We start from the raw sequence: 18549 nt of genomic DNA, 5'->3' as shown, positions 1-18549 counted from the left end.
AACGTTTGTTTGCTTTTTTTGTTAAATTTGCTAGAGAAGCAGGGAGGAAACAGGTTCCTCTGGGATTACCATACCGGCTTCTGAGAGTTATAGCCCATCTGGGGTTTCAAGTGGGTTTGTCTACAATGGAGTCATAAATCTTGGAGAACTGTCTAGAAGAAGCTCCTTTAAGCCATGCTGAATAATGAGGCACATGTCTAATCTTGGTGGCTTTTTCTTTTTTTAGATCTTATGACACTCATTCCCCAGGGGCTATAGACTGAATGTTTGTGTCCCCCAAAGTTCATGTATTGAAACGTGTTCCCCAATGTGCTGCCATTTGGAGCTGTGTCCTTTCGGAGATGCTTAGGTCATGAGGATGGAGCCCTTATGAATGGGTTTAATGCCCTTATATAAAAAAAACCCAGAGAGCTCTCTGCCTGTTTGCTTCCACCATATGAAGGCACAGTGAGGAGATGGCTGTCCTCTGGCACCTACCAGACACTGCATCAGCTGGTGCCTTGATCTTGGAATTCCCAGCCTCCAGAATTGTGAGAAATACATTTCTATTGTTTGTAAGCCCCCTGGTCTGAGTTAGTCCGGTATAGCAGCTCAAATGGACTAAGATACCAGGCCTTCTGCAGTTCATTTGCCTAGATCAGAAGCTGAAACATGACCCTGAATGTCCGTTTTTCTCTTTCCATCCAATCATCATCGAGTCTGTAGATGGTATCACCTTGTTTCTGGGTATCCTCTCTTTCTTGAGTGCCACAAGCCTAGTCCAGGTCATCCTTGTCTCTCGTGTGGACCCTGGGAACAGCCTCTTAGGTTGTTCATGTCCAATCCATTGCCCAAATGGTGGCCAGAGCGACCATTTTCAAGCACAAATGGGCCATGTCCTTTCTCTGGTTAGAAGGCTTGAATGGCTCCCCGTTGCCCTCTTTATCTCCAAATCCAACACTCGTTGGCCTGGTGCGTAAAAGACCCTTCTTCCCCTCTCTCTGATGCCCACTCCTTGCTGGCCCTGCTGGACTACATCATGAGCACACTGCCTCCTCAACTTTCTTCACCACCGCTGACAGCTCCCTCACCCTTTGCCTGGCTGACTCCTCTCCATCTCCAGGTATCACCTTTGGTATGACTTTCCTTTGCCTTCCTAGTCTGGGTCATGTGTCCTTTCTAGATGCTCCCATACAAATCCTGGGGCACCCTATCAAGTGCGCTGCATTGCAATTGCTTGCCTGATGGTCTGATTTGCTATGCACTGAGTTTCTTGAGCCTAGGAGCAGAATCTGATCAACACTGAGTCCCCAGCTTCTAGCACAGTGCCTGGCAATTAACAGTTGTAAAAACAATGATTGTAAGGGTAGCCAAGTGGCAAGCATTTATTGAATGCTAGGTACTGTAGTATGAGCTTTATGTGGATAATCTCATTTAATCTTTGTGATAGTTACTGTAATGCCCTTGCAGGAATGAAGGATCTATATGTTGAGAAAACTGTAGGAAACCAGTCACCAGCATCCTTTGCAGACTGACTCAGTTGATGAAAACTGCCTTGCCCAAGGTCACATCTCCTTCTAGGGGCAGCCTGGATCCAGTGACTGTTTGCCAGAGGGGCGTCAGGACCCTGTCCTTCGGGTTCAACTGGAGGCATTGCTAACGTGCTCTCCCAGCTCCAGAGCACCCCTGGGATGGGCTGCTACTTGCTTGGGACTGCATCCCAGCTCAGCTTCTCCCTCTGCCCAGTCCTGCTTCCTGCTCACTTTTACTGGTGTTACTCTTAGGAGGATCCCTTCATAAAATCCTCCTGGCTGATTTCTGTCTCACCATCTACTTCTCGAGGAACTAACCCTGGAACAATCCTCCTAGTAGCCTAATGGATACATATTACTAAGATTCTCCTCAATTAAGGTTTAAAGACACTAGGTAACTTGCTCAGTGTCCCAAAGCTCATGACTTGGAGAGGTGGGATTTAAACTCAGTCAATTGACTCTAGAGCCTATGCTTCTAACCAAGCACTCGATAAATACAGTCAGTGAATCGAGGGCTTATTTTCCACTAGTTACCAAGGTAAAAAAATGTAGCTCCTATCCTTCCCTAGTAGCTCAGATGGTAAAAAATTTGCCTGCAATGCTGGAGACCTGGGTTCCATCCCTTGGCTGGGAAGATCCCCTGGAGAAGGGAATAGCAACCCTCTCTGGTATCCTTGTCTGGAGAATCCCTATGGACAGAGGAGCCTGTCGGGTGACAGTCCATGGGGTCCCAAAGAGTCGGACACACCCGAGTGACTAACATCCAGAAACAGAGCTTTGTGCATATAATCTTCTTAATGCCAAGGAAACCAGGGCCGCAGCAGACGGCCGTGGATGATCACAGCCTGTCCTGTCAACCGTGTGTACGGGCTTGGCTGACTCATAGTGCAGGTCACCGAGAAGGGACTCAAGCTCAACTCTAATGGTGAGTTCTAAATGAAAATGTCACCTGAAAGATCTCCGTGTCTGGATGATTTAATCCGTTTCTAATGGAACACATGAGCTGGCGTAGAACAGCCAGTTCTCCCCAACCTGTGCAAAATGCTGATTATCCCAAGTTGTTTTTGTTTGCTTTGGGATGTTCAGAGACCAACACATGCAGCCGTGCACAGCTTCACCAGCCAGGGCCTCCCAAGGGGACCCTTCCACTATGGGCAGCCTAGACTAGGGGAGGCCAGGGCCATTAGGATGGAAGCTCCGGCCTCTTGGAATTTCCTGATGGTCAAGTTCATTGGGAGGGGGCCACAGGCAGGAGGTGGTGGAGGGGAGAGAGGCATAGATACCCGGTCTGGTTCTGCAGTAGAGACCTGAGAATAAGCTCTAGCTATATGCCCTACAGAGGGGGAGGGGAAATCAATATGGTTTAGTTCAAAGTTTCAGATTTCAGCACTAACTTTGCATCTGTTTGTTATTAAAAGTTAAAGTCTGTGCCTGGTCCAGCCCAGCCGCCCTGTGCTCTCTGACCTCCTGAGGCAGGTACATCCTGTTCCAGGCAGCTGGGCCTTTAATCATAAACTATTCTGTTTTGCTATTTAACTGTTTATGTTCGTCCCTGAAAGGATATCAGGAGCCTTGGAAATGGGGGCTCTAGTGTTAAAATCTAATTTTTTAAAATATCAGGCACTGGCGCTAAGCACTCCAGGACCTGATCTTATTTATTTCACTCAGCGATTCTAGGAGGCATTAAGCCCATTGCACAGAGGACACAGCTTTAGAGATGGTGAGTAACTTGCCCATATTCACATGGTTGATTGGCAGGTAGAATGAGGATTTGACATGAAATCTGTCTGATTCCACAGCTGTGCTTCTCCACCCTCAGTGAGACCCAGTTGAGTGCTATACTGGGTTGGATAGGTGGTAGTTGGTGGTTTAGTCGCTAACTTGTGTCCGACTCTTGTGACCCCATGGACTACAGCCCGTCAGGCTCCTCTGTCCATGGGATTTCCCCTGCAAGAATACTGGAGTGGGTTGCCATTTCCTTCTCCAGGGGATCTTCCAGACCCAGCGATCAAACCCATGTCTCCTGTACTGCAGGCAGCTTCTTTACTGAGCCACCAGGGAAGGCCTGGTGGATAGTGTTCCTCCCAAATTCATATCTAGCCAGAACCTTGGAATGTGACCTTACTTTGCAGATGTATTCAAATTAAGATGAGGTCAGAGGATTAAGGCAGCCCTTAATCTGATGACAAGTGTCCTTATAAGAGGAGAAAAAGGTGGATACACAGACACGAACACACAGGGAAATCACCATGTGATGCAGCGATGGGAGTGATACCCCTACAAGCCAAGGATTGCCAGCCTGAGACAGTAAATTTCTGTTGTTTTAAGTGATCCAGTTTGTAGTACTTTGTTAAGGCAGCCCTCAGTTCGGTTCAGTTCAGTCCCTCAGTCATGTCTGACTCTTTGTGACCCCATGGACCGCAGCATGCCCTAGGAACCTGATATAGCAGCCATACTCTCAATCTCTATTGCCTGTCCCAAACGTTGCTTCTGTAATCCATAACAAGAACCACCCTTTGGAATGTAATTGACAGATTGTTTCACTTGTCCCGCATTAAGAAGAGCCATGCAGGCAGGAAGACTTTCTTAATTCCTTGTCATCCCAAATCATCTCTCTTCTTGTCTGAGGAATTAGTTCCTTGTTGTTGTTCAGTCGCTAAGTTGTGTCCAACTCTTTGCGACCACATGTACTGCAGCACCCCAGGCCTCCCTCCCTGTTCTTCACTATCTCTCAGAGTTTGCTCAAATTCACTGAGCAAACCATCTACTGAGTTGGTGATGCCATCCAACCATCTCATCCCTCTGTCTCCCCCTTTTCCTCCTACTCTCAATCTTTCCCAGCATCAGGGTCTTTTCCAGTGAGTTGGCTCTTTGCATCAGGTGGCCAAAGTATTGGAGTTTTAGCTTCAGCGTCAGTCCTTCCAGTGAGTATTCGGAGTTGATTTCCTTAAGGATTGACTGGTTTGATCTCCCTTGCAAAATACTAAGCTCTCAATTCATTTGAAGTGAAACACTTGAATGTGTTTTGAGTTTCTGTATGTTGTTTTTATTATTATTATTTATTGGGCTGTGCCCAACCTTAGCTGAAAAAGTTGGCTTAAAACTCAACATTCAGAAAACTAAGATCATGGCATCTTGTCCCATCACTTCATAGCAAATAGATGGGAAGCAGTAACTGACTTCATTTTTGAGAGGCTCCAAAATCACTGCAGATGGTGACTGCAGCCATGAAATTAAAAGACGCTTGCTCCTTGGAAGAAAAGTTATGACCAACCTAGACAGCATATTAAAAAGCAGAGACATTACTTTGCCAACAAAGGCTGGTCTAGTCAAGTCTACGGTTTTTCCAGTAGTCATGTATGGATGTGAGAGTTGGACTATGAGGAAAGCTGAGCACCAAAGAATTGATGCTTTTGAACTGTGGTATTGGAGAAGACTCTTAAGAGTCTCTTGGACTGCAAGGAGATCCAACCTGTCCATCCTAAAGGAAATCAGTCCTGAATATTCATTGGAAGGACTGATGCTGAAGCCGAAACTCCAGTACTTTGGCCACCTGATGCAAAGAACTGACTTATTGGAAAAGACCCTGATGCTGGGAAAGATTGAAGGCAGGAGGATAAGGGGACGACAGAGGATGAGATGGTTGGATGGTATCACCAACCCAATGGACATGAGTTTGAGTAAACTCTGGGAGCTGGTGATAGACAGGGAGGCCTGGCGTGCTGCAGTCCATGAGGTTGCAAAGAATCGGACATGACTGAGCGACTGAACTGAAACTTAGCTGTGGCATGTGGGATCTGGTTCCCCGATCAGGATCAGAGCCTGGGCTCCCTGCAGTGGGAGTGTGAGTTTTTGCCACTGGACCACCAGGGAAGTCCCCTAAGTGTGTTTTTATTTAAGGTTTTTTTCTTTTCCTTTCACCTATCAAATTCTCCAAATCTTAGGGTCAGGTTGCAGTGATGTTATTCTAACCATCAATGAACTAATAGTTTATTAAGCCAAAAACAGAATAGAAATGGAGGAAGGGGGTGAAAAATGCCTAGTTACCTAATTATTCATTCACTCCACCAAACATTTGAGGGCCAGTCTCTAGGATCATAATGATGGATGAAATGTGGGTTCAGTCCCCTTTGTGGAGGTGAGAACCTCATGAACAGTTAAATCACATCACAAAATAGTAAATTCTGTGGCAGAGAATAAAATGTTCTAAGAGCTAGAAAGACAGAGAAATCAACCCAGACTGGTGAACCTGAGATGGCTTCAGGGAGCATTGGACATTTATACTGGAAAAAAAAAGTATTTTGGGGGGGGGTAATACGTTTGCCTGCTTACACACCTCCAAGGGCACCCAAGGAAACTATTTTCATTTGCTAGGGTTGCTGTAACAAGTACTACAAACTGGATGGTTTAGAACAGTGGAAATGTACTGTCTTATAGATCTGCTTGCTAGAAGTCCAAGATCAAGGTGTCTGCTGGGTTGATAGCTCCTAAGAACTGTAAGGGGAAAAAAATCTGTTCCCATGCCTCTCTCCTGGCTTCTAACAATTTGCTGAGAATGACTTCAATCTCTATCTTCATCATCATTGTTTTCCGTGTGCCTGTCTGGGTCCAAATGTTCCCTTTGTACAAGGATACATGGCCTATTGGTTTAGGGGCCCGCAGTGTTCCTGTGTGACTTCATCTTAGCTAATTACATCTGCAATGACCCTATTACCAAATAAGGTCTTGTTTTGAGATATTGAGGATAAGGGCTTCTGGAAATAACTTTTGGGAATCACAATTCAACCCATAACAGTATTAAGAAATAAGGTAAATCTCATTATTTTTCTCAGATGTTCCCAAGTCTGCTGGGTCCTGGCTCCCAAATCCCTGCAACCAATATCCCCAGGGATCCTCCATGCATTTCCCAGCATGTATGTGCATTCTTCCCACACATAAATTCTAGCACATCACGTGAACTGGCAACCTCCTTATTCTTTTCACTTAATACCCTGCGAAATTTTCCACATCAGTCCACACAGACCTTCCTTATTTCCTTAAGTGGCTATACAACAGGCTATAATTTATTTCCCTGGAACCCTGTTAATAGACTTTTAGAGAGCTATTACAAACAACGGCACAATGTATATTCTTGGGCACACGTCATTTTGCATGAATATACAAGTACATCTATTAATACCTGGAGGTAGAAGTGCTTGGTCATTGAACCAGTGTATTTTGAGATGTTTTACCAAATTGTTCTCCAAGGAGGTCAGAAAAGGTCAGCCTTGCCCCAGCTGTGTTCACAGTGCCTACTTCCCGGCAGTCTTTCCAGACTGTGTACCTTATTTTCCGGTCTTTGCCAATCTGATATATTCCCTTTGTACTTTTAATTTGCATTTATAGTATTACGAGCCGAATCGAGCATCTTTTCATCTGTCTAAAAGATATTTGGTATTCTTTTTCTTTGAACAGCCTGTACATATCCTTTGCCCATTTCTCTGCTGGAGCTGAGGAGGAATGAAAAGGATTTTTACAGATGCAGAAAGAGGGAATTTTAAAAGGGACCAAATAATTGTAGGGCACAGGAAGATGAGGACTGGCACTGAAAAATAGCTTGAGGACCTACCACCTCTCCACTTGCTTGAGATATCTGGGCCAGGCCTTTCCTTCTCCTCCAGCCTGAGCAACAGCCTGCTCAGATACCGAGGGGAAGTCTGGAAATTACATTCTAGGTCTAGAATTGCAGATTTGAGCTTGGACTGTGAATTGTCTGAGAAATCACTAGGCCCCTCCTCTGAGCCTGGTTTATCTCCAGGGCGCTGATTAAAGTTGGTTGGGGGGGAGGTGGGGGCATGAGAGGTTGGAGCTTCTGGCTTGAATTAGTAACTGATTTAGGAGAGAGGTGAAGCCTGAGACAGGACCGTATGTCCTAACAAGACAGTCAGAGGCCAAGTTCAGAAATTCCTCCCTAGGCCACAACATGCTTTTGTTGTTGTTCTTCTGTCTTTATTTTCCAGGAAGGTATGACTGAGGATGTCTGAAGAGGTGTTTTCAGAAAAGAGACAGGATCAAGCTATGCTTTGGTGTCTCTGCAGTCATGTGGTTTGTACTCTGGGGCTCAGGCAGATGTCAGTCACACACCCTCTATTGTTTCTAGAAGGTGCACGAGGTGGCTTCCAGAGGGTCTGTCAGGTAACACTGTTCCATTCTTCCGTTCTTGGTGGATTTATTGACAGTAGTCCCTGGGCTTGGTTCTGTTCCCACAGACTCAGACATGTAGAAGCTGACCTGTGCCTTCCAAGATGTTAGACCCTAATTAGAGGAATAAGACTACTGTGATGGTTAATTGTCGGTGTCAACTTGGCTGGGCCTCAGAGCCCAGATACTTGGTCAAACATTCTGGATATTTCTGTAAAGATGTGTCTTGGATGAGGTGAAGGTTTAAAAATAGTGGACCTGGAGTAAAGCAGATTGCCCTCCATAATGTGAGTCGACCCGATCTAATCCATTGAAGGTCTTAATCAGAACGAAAAGTGATGTCCCCTCGAGCAAGAGGGAGTCCTGCAGCAGACTGCACTTGGACTAAAGCTCTCTACTGCGCCCCCAGCCTGCTGGCCTACCTTGAAGCTTTTGGACTTGCCTTTCCACATTCGTGTGAGCCAATTCCTTAAAATAAATGTCTTTCTCTGTCTCCTCTGTCTCACTCTGTAGATAGATAGACCTGTTGGTTCTGTTTCTCTGGAGAACTCTGACTAATGTAACGACTAGTGGGTTGTGTGACGCTCCAGGCAGTATCTGACTTAGCCCAGGTGGAAAGAGATGCTGAGGGGAGGAGGAAGTGGGGGCCTCAGCAGTCACGGGGGCCTTGAATTCTGAAGCAAGGTCAAGTCTGAATAGGTGCAAGAAAGGGGAAGGGCCTTCTGGGAGGGGAAACAGCAAAAGCAAAGCTGTGGCGGGAGACCCAAGCAGGAGACACGGGTGCTCCTGGCTCCAGGCCCCTTCCCCTCTGCAGCTGTTGGAGTTGAACTGGACCTTGTTAGTGGAAGTACGTGCTTAATGTCTCACTCCATCTTAGGCTGGAAACTAGTATTTTCTGAGCATGCATATTCCCCATGCCTGCCTAGATCCTTCACAAGTCAGTGTTAAATAAATATTTATGGAGTGAAGGCATTCACTTCATCCTCATATTGAATTATAATCTATGGAAGAATGAGTTCCCAACCTTGTTCCAAAAGGGGTCAAGAAATTGGCAGTGATGGTTAAGAGAATTACTTTGTCCCAATGGGGAGATAATTTTATTCCTTTCTTTTCAAAAAAATGTACTCATGAACAACTCAGACAATGCAGACAAATAGAAAATAGAACTTCGTAGTCCCGCTGCACAGAAATGAGATGGAAATTAAATAACATTAAATCACCCTTAACTGCCAAAATAATGCCATTTGCAGCAACATGGATGGGCCTAGAGGTTGTCATACTGAGTGAAGTAAGCCAGACAGAGAAAGAGAAATATCATGTGATATCACTTACATGTGGAATCTAAAAAATGCTACAAATGGACTTATTTACAAAACAGAAATAGGGTCACAGATGGAGAAAACAAATTTACAGTTACCAAAAGGGGTAAAAGTGGAGGTGAGGTATAAATTGGGAGATTGGGATTGGCATATACATACTAATATATATGAAATATATAATGAAAAAGGATCTACTATATAGCACAGGGGAGTTTGCTCAATACTCTGTAATGACCTATATGGGAAAAGAATCTAGAAAAAAGTGAATATATGTATAAGTGATTCACTTTGCTGGACAGCAGACTAGCACAACATTGTAAATCAACTATACTTCAGTTAAAAACAAAGATTTTTTTTGGCCACACAGCATGTGGAGTCTTAGTTCCCTGACCAGGGATCAAACCCAAGTGCCCTGCAGTGGAAGAGCTGAGTCTTAACCACTGGACTGCCAGGAAAGTCTCCTCTCTAACAAAATTTTTTAAAAAATCACCATTCTTGTTATTATTGCCACATCGTCAGAATTTTCTTTGCTCTTGAACCAGGACTGTCATATTTATTGAGCACCTACTGCTGTGTGTTCGGGACTGAAAACAAACGTAAAAGACAAGACACAGGGTTTCCCTGCCTTCCAGGAGGGTTGGGCAGATGAGAGAAAGTCTCACAGAGTCAAAGCTTTTCCCAGCTTGGGTGTCCTGGGCCGCCTCTTGGCTGCTGCACACAGTCTTTTGTTGTTGCTGCGCTTGAATACACATTTTCCTTTCCCCTCCCAAGGCTGTGGGGAACAGACCTCTCAGGGCATTTCTCTGGAGCCATTTCCATTTTATACAAAATGGGGTGTTCAATTCGAAGGACCCTTTTCATTTCTGTCCTTAGATCTCCCTGGAAACTCAGCCTCTTTAGTTTAATGTTTTTTTGGGGGGGTATTGTTTTTGTATTTAAAGGTCGAATTCTTCTACTGGACAGCAACTATTCACCCTGATGGGCCAAACTGGCTTAGCTTTTTTATCACTCTTCACTCACCAAAAGATGCATTATCCCTAGTAAATAGAGGGGAATAATTAGCAGCATTTCCTTTGTTTTTGTTTGGATTTATTTTAGTGGTGTTCATTTTGGTTATATAAATAATGAATAAGATGTACCATTGTTTGAAAATGTGCTTTAAATTTTAAGCTCATGTATAAATGGAGCATTTCATCCAATGTCTTATTCTGTTATTTCTTGGCATACTTTAGGGTTGTTCTTTAGGTGTAGGCTAGAGCTTAGCCCACCTGTACCTAGGAAAGGGCTTCGCTTGTGGCTTAGCTGGTAAAGAATCTGCCCACAATGTGGGAGACCTGGGTTCAATCCCTGGGGTGGGAAGATCCCCTGGAGAAGGGAAAGGCTACCCACTCCAATATTCTGGCCTGGAGAATTCCAGTCTATACAGCCCATGGGGTCACAAAAAGTTGGACACAGCTGAGTGACTTTCACTTTCACCTAGGAAAAGTCTGTTTTAGTTTTCCAAATTTTTTTTGTTTCCCAGATTAATTTTATTCATTTTACCCATCAAGCTATCCCATACAGTTTCTTGGCCATAAGACACCAAGACCTACTTGGGAACTGGAGCAGGCAGTTTTTACCTTCACAGTATCTACAACCTGCACTCTTTGGAACAGGCCTGGTGGGCCCCTAGGAGTCCATACTGTGTTCCTTACCCACAGCAGTAGGCTGGTAAAGGTGCATTTGAAAGCTGGGAAAGGATTTCCCTGGCAGTTCAGTGGTTAAAACTCTGAGCTTCCAGTGCAGGGGGCACAAGTTCCATCCCTGGTCAGGGAACTAGGACCCCTCATGCCATGTGGCGTGGCCAAAAAAATATCCCTTTAAAACAAAACAAAAACCCAAACCACTTTATAATTTAAAAAAATAACAAATTTTAAAATAAATAAATAGAACACATATTAAAAAAAAGAAAGTTGGGAAAAGCATTTGCTAGTTATTAGCAGCTCATGGTCCCTGCCAACAGCAGGCAGGTCCCAGAGACAAGGGAGGCCAAGCTATGCTCAAGCTGGACTCCATCCCCAACCTCATGTGGGAGAGGAGGCCAGCAGTTAGGTTTCTTTCTCTCTTTCTTTCTTGTCCATATAAAAAGCAGAAGAAAAAAAAAAAGCAGAACTAGGTTTTGTGATTAGAATTTTAAAATTTGTATTGTTTTCTCTGTTACTACCCAAGCAATTTATAGAACTCTGTAAAAGCTGGGAAATACAGAAGTCTCAGAAGAAAATGAACATCTCAGGCATGGGTGGGAACTTTTAAGGAGGCAGGATTAAGTTTGAGATGGGGAAGAACTTGCTTAGGCGTGAGCTCCTGGTTCACTGACAGTGTGAACGAGGAAGAGGACTGAATGACCAGACTCTAAATGGCTTGCCTGCTCTGATTTTGTGATGGGGCGGCCTGTCCTCAACCTGCTGGGTTCTAAACAATGTGTCTCCTCTTCCTCACCACTACCCACACAGAGCAAGAGAGGCCAACGTGAATCAAGGCTCTAAGAATGGCACAGGCAGAAGAGGGTTAGTTCCCAGGAAATGCCACATTTGTTCATTCATTCACAACTATTGAAACATGTATTGAGTAGTCATTATGGACCGTGTACCACGCCACGCTCTGGGGATGTTCCATGAACAGCAGAAACTCTAGACCAAGTTCCCACATGGGCAGGAAGGTTGTACAGAGAAGAATTAAGTCACAGTTGTTAACACCAAGAAGGAACAGCCATCCTAGCCCAGAAGTTAGGAAGGCATCTTTGAGGAAGTCACACATCAGCTGGCCCTTGCTGGGTGAGTAGGAGTTGGCGGGGCTGAGGACTGTGGAGGAGCTGGTCTACAGTATATGTGAAGGTCTGTGTTAAGGAACCTTCAGGAAAGGAAACAAGGCCAGTGTGGTGGGCACGTGGTGGCACGGGTCTCTGCTGGGCCCGATCTTGCAGGGCCATCAAGGACTCTCCAGGGTGTGGGACCTTATGGTAAGGGCAGTAGGAGCCATTTGCAGAATTTTAAGTGAGGAGTAATGTGATCAGACTTGTGTTTATCTCTTTATTTAGTTTTGGTTGTGCTGGGTCTTCATTGCTGTGCAGGGACTTTGTCTAGTTGCAGTGAGTTGCGACTTTCTCTAGCTGCGACTAGTTGCTCTAGTTGCACCCCTTCCTTGCAGTGCACGGCTTCTCTTTGCGGTGGTTTCTCTTGTGGGGCACGGGCTCTCAGCACACAGGCTCTGTAGTTGCAGCCTGTGGGCTCTAGAGCACAGGCTCAGTAGCTGTGACACTTGGGCTTAGTTCTTCTGAGACATGTAGAATCTTCCCAGACCAGGGATCGAGCCCGAGTCCCCTGCTTTGGCAGCGGATTCTTAACCACTGGACCACCAGGGAAGTCCCAGATTTGTGTTTTTAAGAAATCTTTCGGCTGCCAAATGGAGAATATCTTGTAGGAAAGCAAGGTTGGAGGTCAGGGGACTAGTTAGGAGGCCAACATGAGCATTTAAGTAAGAGATGGTGCTGCCCTAGAAGAGGGATAATAGTAATGAAAATTAAGTTTGATTGAATGTATAACTAAGTACCAGGCACCTGTGTGGTTTCATTCAAGCCTCACAAATGCCTGTGAAGTTAGGTGTCATTATTATTGTTGTTGCATTTTTTAACGATTTTTTTTATATGGACCATTTAAAAAGTCTTGAATTTGTTACAAAATTGCTTCTGTTTTATGTTTTGGTTTTTGGCCCCAAGGCATGTGGTGTCTTAGCTCCCCGACCAGGGATCAAACTTGCACTCCCTGCATTGGAAGGTGAAGTCTTAACCACTGGACTGCCAGGGAAGTCATTATTATTGTTGTTTTATAGAGAACACCAAAGCTCAGAGAGGTTAAGAAAGTTGCCCAAGGTCACACAGTCAGTGAATGGAGAGTCAAGATTTGAACCTGGGCACTTTGAGTCAACATTTGAACCTTAGCCAAGGTCACAGAGCAGAAAGTGTCAGATTCAGGATATAAGCCCCGGCAGGTCCATCTTGTCAAAGCTATGGTTTTTCCAGTGGTCATGTACAGGTGTGAGAGTTGGACCATAAAGAAGGCTGAGCACCAGAGAACTGATGCTTTCAAATTGTGGTACTAAAGAAGACTCTTGAGAGTCCTTTGGACTGCAAGGAGATCAAGCCAGTCAATCCTAAAGGAAATCAGTCTTGAATATTCATTGGAAGGACTGATGCTAACGTTGAAGCTCCAATACTTTGACCACCTGATGCGAAGAGCTAACTCATTGGAAAAGACGCTGATGCTGGGAAAGACTGAAGGCAACAGGAGAAGGGAGGAGCAGATTTGAGATGGCCAGGTAGCGTCACTGACTCAGTGGACACAAATTTGAACAAGCTCCAGGAGATAATGAAGGACAGGGGAGCCTGGTGTGCTGCAGTCCATGGGGTTGCAAAGAGTCAGACACCACTCGGTGACTGAGCAACAACAACAAGCTGGCTGTTAACTATGTTAGCAGAGGGCAGGCTCTTAACCGTGGGCCGTGCAGCTTCCAGGAGCTTCTACAACATACTGGTCCTCCTACCCAGGGCCAGGCTTCAACAAAGCAACCCTAACTCCAAGTGAAAGCCCAGAAACAAAATTGGCCCTCAGACATTTAAAATATAAAACTTGCGACTGGCATCTTTGGAGCTAAGTTCACTTATGTAGGAATCGTGAATCTGCTATAAGCTGTTTATTAGCATGGCCTGAGCTTCCGAAAGCGTTACTTTCCAGACATTATTTTCTGAATTGGTTGGGAGGCTTTTTGTAGGAGAGGACAAGTTTTCTGATGAGGAGTCCACAGGGAGACTTTTTCTGAGGCTTCTGATGACATAATTTCATTATGTAGAAGTGGCCTTCTTGGTGTTGAAAAAAAGCTTTGCTTAATTTGGATGCCTGTGGAATCATATTTGGAGCGATTGCTATTAAAGGAAACCAGCAGAAGGGCAGTTCCTCGTAAGCATGGATATCTCTGTATAACGGAGACCACAACTTTCCTCAAAGCATACACAACCCCTTGTGATCTAGAACCTGAAGGAGGTGGATACTCCTGTGTTTAAGTGTTAGTCACTCAGTCATGGCCAACTCTTTGCAAACCCACGGACTGTAGCCCGCCAGCCTCCTCTGTCCATGGAATTCTCCTAGGCAAGAATACCTGGAGTGGGCTGCCGTGCCCTCCTCCAGGGGATCTTTCCCAACCCAGGGATCGAACCTGGGTCTCCTGTGTTGGCAAGCAGATTCTTTACCATCTGAGCCCCCAGGAAAGGTCATGTGTTTAAACAATCCTTTGAAGGAAGCGTCAGCCCCTGGAGCCACCCACAGGAGTCATTCCTATTTCAGAAACTTCCAGAACTTCCCACCACTCTCAGGGAAGAGCCCAAACACTTCACTGAGGCCCCAAACCTGTTGCAGTGTCAGCTAAGCAGAACTTGCCAGCTTCTCTTCACCTTCCAGTCCTCCTACAGAGTCTCACCTCCACCCCCTTCAAATATCTTATATGGGTCCCTTCTTGCCAGAAATGCCCTTTTCCCTTCTCTTCATCTGGATCCTTTCCATCTCATCCTTCAAGATCCTGGCAGAAGGGTCTTAGGAAACTTTCCCCACTTGACCCAGGTACTACTTACATAGCTACTACTATAACTACTAACATTATTTGTTGTTGTTTAGTCACTCAATCATGTCCAACTCTTTGACCACATGGACAGCAGCACGCCAGGCTTCCCTGTGCTTCACCATCTCCTGGAGTTGTATTATACACAAATTATAATTATTTGGTTATGAGTGTCTTTCTCTTTAAACAGAGAGGCCAGGGATCAACTTATTTGTCTTCATTTTTCTTCCTTCTCCTCATCTGTGGCCCTTCTGTCCAGCACAGTGCCCGTTGAGCGATACTGGGTAGATTACCCTTCCCGAGCTCTGACTCCATCTCCCTCCAACCTCATCTTAGCAAGGCTGTCCGGACCACAGACTAATGTCTAAGCTGAAGTGTCTATGTTTTGGACCATGTGAAACTTGACTTCCCTACATGTCTGAGCTAGGAGTAGATCCCCAGAACACAATTCAATGGCTGGCGTGTGACCTGCAATGACCTGGGGAAAAATGATGAACCAAGCACTCAGGCTCTGCTTTTAGGAATGTAAAGTAAGAAACAGCATTGGCAGAAGACAGGAGTGTGACTGAGTCACACGAAGGGGAGAGAACAGGAGTGAAGACTTAGGGACGCTGGCTATCTAAGTGTCCAGAGCTGCCTTGGCTCCAGGCTACCCTCCAGCTCTTGTCTGATTTCTGAGCTCCAGTTTCCCATCGTGGTAGCCAGCCTCCAGGATGGCCCCATGACCATTCATTCCTTTCTGGTACTCACCTCTGTATAATCCCTTCTTACTTTGAATAAAGCTGACTCGTGGGGCCAATAAGATATCGCAAAAGACAGGGTGTGTAACTTCCAACATAGAACATAAAAGATGTTGCAGATTCTTCCTTGGTCTCTTAAATCAGTCCCTTTGGCAGAAGCCAGTCACTACACTGTGAATACACTCAAGCTTCCATGTAGAGAGGCCCGTATGGAGAGGAGCTGACCAGCACCAACTTGTGCATGAGTCTCCAGGAAGTGGATCCTCCTGCCCCAGTCAAACCTTCAGGTGACTGCAATCCAGGCTGACATTTCTTTTTCTAATTGGAGGATAATTGCTTTACAATATTGTGTTGGTTTCTGTCATACATCAACATGAATCAGCCATAGGCATATATATATGTCTCCTACCTCTTGAACCTCCCCTGGCTAACATCTTGACTGCATGAGCCCAAACCTCCAGCCAAGCTGCTCCCAAACTCCTGACCCACAGGCACTATGTGAGATATGGTTCCTGTTGTTTTAAGCCACAAAATTTGAGAGTAATGTGGTATACAGCAATATGGCTAACTAATACAGCTTTTTGTTGATCTACAATAAAAAATTCTTTACAATAAAAATTCCCTGTATTGGCTTGTGTGTAAATACTCACTATTTACTCACTGCTACCTTGTGTAGTTGGTAGAGTCTCATCCACATTCTAGGGTCAGTCTATGCCCTGGGATTAGCAATTGCTTCATTAGAACCATAGGGCTTCCCTGGTGGCTCTGAGGGTAAAGAATCTGCCTACAATGCCAGAGACCCAGGTTTGATCACTGGGTTGGGAAGGTCCCCTGGAGAAGGGAATGGCACCCCACTCCAGTGTTCTTGCCTGTAAAATCCCATGGACAGAAGAGCCTGGTGGGCTACAGTCCATAAGGTCGCAAAAAGTTGGACATGACTGAGCAACTGAGCATGCAATCCCAATAGATTAACTTTACATTGAAAACATTTGCATTAATACATGGATAAAGCAGTTTTTGCAATTCTTTCACATACATTCAGGATCAATAGGGTTTGTTTACTGAATAAATATTTATTGACTTCCTACTATGTATAAGGAGTAAGAAAACATATAGAAAGGAATCAGAAATTATTCTTGCCATCAAGGAATTTATAATCTAGTGGGAGCATTATAACATGTATATAGGGACGTCCCTGATGGTCCAGTGGCTAAGACTTTGCACTCCTAGTGCAGGGGGCCCAGGTTCAATCCCTGGCCAGGGAACTAGATCCCACATGCTGCAACTAAGAGTTTGCATGCTGCAACTAAAGATCCTGCATGCCACAACTAAACCCCATCCTGGCCAAATAAATAAATAAATAGATAATTTTTAAAATGTGTATATAAATAACTAAAATACCATGTGGAAACTTCTAAAACCCTAACACTTGGAATTGAGCACTGGCCTTCTCCTGAGTGTTGCACTGAAAACTTTAAGTGGATAATCTTCTCTTCTTGGATGTGATATCTATAAGGTGGGGGTGGGGGGGGTGTTGTCCTTAACTCTAACTCCTGTGATGGTACTTGGCACACAGTAAATATGTCTTTAGTGAATCTCACTGAGTCCTCGCAGCCATATGGAAAGAGCAGAGTAGTAGAGTAGTTATTAGAGCGAGACATCCTGGAACAAGAAGTCAAGTGGCCTTAGGAAGCATCACTACAAACAAAGGTCGTGGAGGTGATGGAAATCCAGCTGAGCTACTTCAAATCCCAAAAGATGATGCTGTGAAAGTGCTGCACTCAACATGCCAGCAAATTTGGGTAACTCAGCAGTGGCCACAGGACTGGAAAAGGTCAGTTTTCAATCTAATCCCAAAGAAAGGCAATGCCAAAGAATGTTCAAACTACTGCACAATTGGACTCATCTCACACGCTAGCCAAGTAATGCTCAAAATTCTCCAAGCCAGGCTTCAACAGCACCTGGACCAAGAACTTCCAGATGTTCAAGCTGGATTTAGAAAAGGTAGAGAAACCAGAGATCAATTTGCCAACATTCATTGGATCATTAAAAAAAGCAAGAGAATTTCAGAAAAAATCTACTTCTGCTTTATTGACTATACCAAAGCCTTTGTGTGGATCACAACAAACTGTAGAAAATTCTTGAAGCGATGGGAATACCAGGCCATCTTTCCTGACTCCTGAGTAATCTGTATGCAGGTCAAGAAGGAACAGAACCAGACATGGAACAACAGACTGGTTCCAAATTGGAAAAAGAGTATATCAAGGCTGTATATTGTCACTCTGCTTATTTAACTTATATGCAGAGTACAACATGTGAAATGCTGGGCTGGATGAAGCACAAGCTGGAATCAAGATTGCCAGGAGAAATATCAATAACCTCAGATATGCAAATGACACCACAATTATGGCAGAAAGCAAAGAGGAATTAAAGAGCCTCTTGATGAAAGTGAAAGAGAAGAGTGAAAAAGCTGACTTAAAACTCAACGTTCAGAAAACTAAGATCATGGCATCTGGTCCCATCATCTCATGGCAAATAGATGGGATAACAATGGAAACAATGAGAGACTTTATTTTGGGGGGCTCCAAAATCACTGCAGATGGTGACTGCAGCCAGGAAATTAAAAGACACTTGTTCCTTGGAAGAAAAGCTATGACCAACCTAGACAGCATATTAAAAAGCAGAGACATTACTTTACCAACAAAGGTCCATCTAGTCAAAGCTATGGTTTTTCCAGTAGTCATGTGTGGATGTGAGAGTTGGACCATAAATAAAACTGAGCACCAAAGAATTGATGCTTTTGAACTGTGGTGTCAGAAAAGATTCTTGAGAGTCCCTTGGACTGTAAGGAGATCCAACCAGTCTATGGTCTTGAATATTCCTTGGAAGGATTGATGCTGAAGCTGAAACTCCAATACTTTGGCCACCTGATTCGAAGAATTGACTCACTGGAGAAGACCCTGGTGCTGGGAAAGATTGAAGGCGGGAGGAGAAGGGGATGATAGAGGATGAGATGGTTGGATGGTATCACCGACTCAATGGACATGAGTTTGAGCAAGCTCCAGGAGTTGGTGATGGACAGGGATGCCTGGTGTGCTGCGGTTCATTGGGTCTCAAAGAGTAGGACATGACTGAACGACTGAACTGAACTAG

At 44.8% G+C, this 18549-nt stretch overlaps 1 non-coding gene across 1 annotated transcript; it reads left to right on the top strand.

Moving 5' to 3' along the window:
• The first annotated feature begins 16588 nt into the window (after window positions 1-16588).
• On the top strand, window positions 16589-16661 carry TRNAR-CCU (transfer RNA arginine (anticodon CCU)). The gene has a single exon. It is a non-coding gene; the product is annotated as a tRNA-Arg (tRNA).
• The last annotated feature ends 1888 nt before the right edge of the window (window positions 16662-18549 follow it).

Source organism: Dama dama, chromosome 15, assembly GCF_033118175.1.
Source record: "Dama dama isolate Ldn47 chromosome 15, ASM3311817v1, whole genome shotgun sequence".
Classification (NCBI taxonomy): domain Eukaryota; kingdom Metazoa; phylum Chordata; class Mammalia; order Artiodactyla; family Cervidae; genus Dama; species Dama dama.
This window is presented reverse-complemented; position numbering and strand designations above follow the sequence as displayed.